Raw genomic sequence first — 5,234 nt, forward strand, 5'->3', positions numbered from 1 at the left:
CCCCGTGATAGGTAAAAATACGCGAAGCAGAAACAGTACTGTACTGTATATTTTTTTCGTTATAGTTATAATTTGTATATATTTATTTTATTATAAATGCAAAACAACACCACGGAGGCATCAACGTAAGCCTAAATAATAAACTGCAATAGGTGAACCGCGATAGGTGAACCGCAATATGACGAGAAATTACTGTATTCTCTTCTTATTAATAAACTCCGGGTAAATATTTTTGTAGTAGTATCATTAACAATCAACTAATGTGCTTCATGTTGTCAACTGTGAAATGACCGAGTACATTCACGGTGGAACTGTCAATGTAATTCTATACGGAATAGGATTTCTTCTCTCTCGTTGGCTGTTCTTGTTCGGAATTCATGAGCACTCTCAAGTCTATTTTTGTTAACTCCTTTTGCACTAGCAGTATACTGTAGCAGGTCATCTTTGCTGTTTACCAAATATTCTGCCAAGTTTCTTCTTTCACTGTTGATATGCTCCCGTACGCTAATCAGCCCACGTCCACCCTTAGCTCTCTTCATGTAGAACCTTTTTACATTTGCCTTAAGGTGGAAGGCACCATGCATTGTCATTATCTTTCGAGTAGTACGATCGAGTTAGTCAATCTCCGTTTTTGTCCATCTCAGGATGGGTGCACTATAGCGGACTACAGCAAGAGTCCATATGTTGATGGCAGTCACAAATTTCCTTGAGTTGAGCTTCGATTCCAAGAGAAATTTGAGGCGCTTGAAATATGTAGTGGTGCTCTTGTCTTTCATTTCTCTGTGCAAGACATTGTCCAGCTCCAAGATCCTAAGGTACTTGTATTAATCATCATCCGGGTCTTCCATTCTCTCTTCGTTTGGCAATTTCGTGAGCAAGCTTTGCTCTTGTGCCACCAGTATGAAACATCCAGTCTTTGCTTTACTCCTGAACTTTTCAGCCTCTGATGGGTTGTAGCTTGATCTACATCTGCATATCGACTCTGAAGTATATTTTGTCCATGCAGAGGCTTCTGGCTGCACCGCTCCTCAATTTGTTTCCGCCCGTTCTTTTTTGCAGTCTGCTTGATCCATTTTGCTTGCTTTGTGGCAGTGGTTTCAGATTCTTCAACTATTTGTGGGCTACACAGCACGTAATTTGAACAATTACCTACACGTGCAACTGTCTACGCATCCATGTGCACATGCTAATATTTATAAGCAGCATAAATAATGCTTGCACGACACATACAGAAAATAAAAGAAAAAAACACCAGTCACAAGCATCACCGTACCAGACAAAAACAAAGCGACTTCTCACAAACGAATATAAAAAGTAACAAATTAGTCACTCAGTTTAAAACGTAACGAAACAGTTAAGCGTAGAAACATAACCACCACTCCAAAATAAAGGTGATTTCCCATCTATCTGCCTACGAGGAAGCGCTGTCAGGTCAAGCAGTTAACTATGAGCAGACAGACCCGTCTCCTATTGTCGCTGTCAATGCTTTAATGACAAACCAAAACTCATGCCGGACTTGTTATCACCCGGGACAACAACGACTGCGTTATTCAGTGGGGAACCAAACTGGGGTCGAAAAGGCTGCTGCTGGAACAAACTCTCAAAATAAAACGATCTATTAGGTAACTAGATCCAGAATAACCTTAACCCTAGACCTGTAGTGACGTCACCAAAATCATCACCTAAAGAAAAACGCATAAAATAAACTACAGAGGATTATAGAGATGTGTTGAAAGCCCAACTAAACCCAAACAATAACTTTATAATACAACCTGACATTTATTATTGTTATTATTGTTATTATCATTATTATTATTATTATTATTATTATTATTATTATTATTAATTATTATTATTATTATTATTATTATTATTATTATTATTATTGCTACTGTTGTTGTTGTCATTATTATTACTGCTGTTATTATTTTCATCATCAACATTTGTCTACCTATCTATCTATCTATCTATCTATCTATCTATCTATCTATCTGTCTGTCTGTCTGTCTGTCTGTCTGTCTGTCTGTCTGTCTGTCTGTCTGTCTATGAATTAATGCAAATTGAAACAATGAACCAAATTCCCTCAAAATACCAGCAGAGCACATCATTTCCGGAAAGAATTTGATAGCAAATTGTGTACGCGCACATAATAACAGTGGTAAATAAAATATTCGAGCATGAACTTGAGAATATTAGTAAGTAACTTTATAACGATGATAATAAAGAATGTGGACTTAACGATCTAGCTATTTGGAATTAAACCGTAGCTAGCAAAGTTAATGAACCGTATTCTCTGAATGATTTTACTCGGTACGTATGGAAAACAGTAGAATAATAAAGACAGTAAACAAAGTGTAAGCACAAGAAAGACATTATTTACGGTACATATTTAACATATTTAACAAAGTAGTGAAGAAGAAACGCACTATAACGTCAAATGAGTGAAGTCTGCTTCAAACCAAATAAAAAAGAACGTGACTTTCACACAAGTAAAATCACGAATATGGAATGAATAAATTACGTATACGAGACAACATTAAGGTTCAATTTTGCGTGTAATTGCAAAGCTACTGGTTTCCCATGCGAAGCTGCTTGGAGCAGGAGCAATGCCCAGGCCTTGACATGCCCTAGCACTGCCTCTGATTATAGTCACTTATCCACACTTAGCTCTTTTATGTCAAACATTTGTTAAATAATGAAATAACTGCAAAATATTTACGAGGAATACGAAAATTGTAAAATAGTATTTTCATTTTCTGTAAATTACATGAATGAGCTGGTAATGGTGGTTGGCTTAATTGGTACACGTCGGTGGCAGATTTTGTTTAAAAGTATTTAGGAAAATTCTATGTCGGAAATTTCGTCATCTAATGGCAAGAAACGAAAGTATGAAGATAAAAGAAATTTTGAGACAGCAAGGGAGGAAAATTTTACCATCAGAAAAAGGCAAATCCTTGTCTCGTAACAGCCTTGTGTTTTGTTATTATGAAGGCAATAACTTGAAACAGCAGCTATAAATCTAAAAACGTCATAGAAAGTTATCCCGTTACTCATTTAAGTCAAAATAAAACAAACAAACAAACAAATTAACTCCCACAAAACATCACAGGACACACTGGATGACAATGTTCATGAAGGAAGCCAATACAAGGACTGAAGCTAATTTGTAACGTTTTACAATACCGTTTGTGTTGAACGTTCATTCTCAGAACAATAGGAATATATAGTTGAAGATATTACAGAAGATAATGTATTAAAAGAACAGCCGTATTTCCATTAAAATGCATACGAAAGGGTTTTAAAACATGCTGATGTTCATTTTAATATATCATCAGTGTGGCAACAGATGGAGCAAATCAATGGTGAATGAAAATAATGTAATATCAATTGCAGATATGAAAGTGATACCAGTTTTCTAGAAGTTCCCATCGCTCTTTGTATTTCCCTCATGAACATTTGGCATATGAAAATGATATAAAATCTGTCCATGAAAGTCAGAATTTAATAGATTTAAATGGTAAAATTCACTATTTCAGCAATGTTTTTGAAAAGTGGTAGTTGAATATACACATAGATACCTCTTTCTACTGTGTAGTGAAGTCACTGTCAACTAGAATTAATTTGAATGTGTTTTTGGATCCACTAGAGCTTGTTATTACTTAGATGGAAAGGAAAGGTAAACAGATTCCCCATCTGATGTTCCTTACAAATATAAAGAATCATCTGCGAACTCTTGACTTGGCAACCCAAGGGAAGGATGAGATTAACTTTTAAATGACTTAAGTTTTACCATGCAGAGTAAAATAAGCGTTTTTCAAAGATACACTTTGTCAAGAAACTTCAATCACTTTCCCAGTAAAATCCTCGATATTAAAATAAAGGTCACAAATTAGAAAAATGGAAAGATATATTGCAATGACAATCTAGATAATTTCATACCCAGTTTCTGTAAGTCATCTGTGACAAAAGCAGTTCTTTGCCTTTCTATAAATTAATCAATGATTGAAGTGTACAATGATATTTGTCTAATTCTTGAAATTCTAATTTTAGAACTATCTGCTATAGAAATAGAAGTAAAGGAATTGCAGGAGAATCTGAGTTTAAACATGATCCAAGAACTTATTGTACGATTGAGTTCTGAGAGGTCCAGAAATAAAATATTTACATCTGAAACGCACAAATGTGCGACTCATCTTAATTTCCAGTTAAACCTATTTCTCTAAATCACTGCAACTTTGTTGAAGGTTGGGAATTCGAACCAGGAGTAAATTCTTACAAATAAAAACCTGGTGCAGTAATTCCGTACCACCTTGACAACATAACCAGTTTTTCAAACACTTACAGCTAAGGCGGAAATTCATAAAACTTCTGCTCTGACTACCCACAGTTAAAATAGCTTGCGGTTTCAATCGTGGTGTAGAAGCAGTTTATAGTCTTCCCTTCTTGTGTCTGGCATTGTTTTTGCCAATTATTTACAATTCTGATAGTTTTATCAAGAGTAAAGACCCCCTTACTGCTATATGTGACTATGATCCTACTGTACTTAACATTCATTACTTCAGCATTAGTCCTTAAGCAGACACAGTGCTCAAAGCTTTAGATGTCACCTAGCTCTTAAAAACCAAGTACATGTTTCTGTAAGTGCTATTCCGGGAAAAAGTACTTTCCTCCTTGTTCATTCCTGGATAAATTGGTGATACATAAAAGGCCATCCGCCCACATTGTTGTTGATCTTTTCCATTTGCCTATTTAGAAACATTACATATACAAAAAATAAGTAGTGGTTTACATTGTAAAAAATGCGTGAGAATACGAAAGTGAAAGTGTGTGTGTGTGTGTGTGTATGTATACATACATACATACATATATATATATATATATATATATATATACACACACATAGGACCTCCAAATATGATCAACGAAGGAACACCACAGAGAGTCTATTCTTTCTCAAACCTATTATTTCATAACTTGTCATTTTCACTCACTATTTCATATAAATAGTGTTTAGTGTTTGGAGGTACAATCCAAACTATCACCACCTCATCCCAGTGAAAAAGTTAATGAAGGCTCTGTATATATATGTATGTGTGTATATATATATAGTTATATGTATGTGCATATGCATATACATACATACATACACACACACACACACAGACAGACAGACAGACACACACACACACACACACACACACACACACACACACACACACACACACACACACACA

The sequence above is a fragment of the Octopus bimaculoides genome, chromosome 3, assembly GCF_001194135.2.
Source record: "Octopus bimaculoides isolate UCB-OBI-ISO-001 chromosome 3, ASM119413v2, whole genome shotgun sequence".
Classification (NCBI taxonomy): domain Eukaryota; kingdom Metazoa; phylum Mollusca; class Cephalopoda; order Octopoda; family Octopodidae; genus Octopus; species Octopus bimaculoides.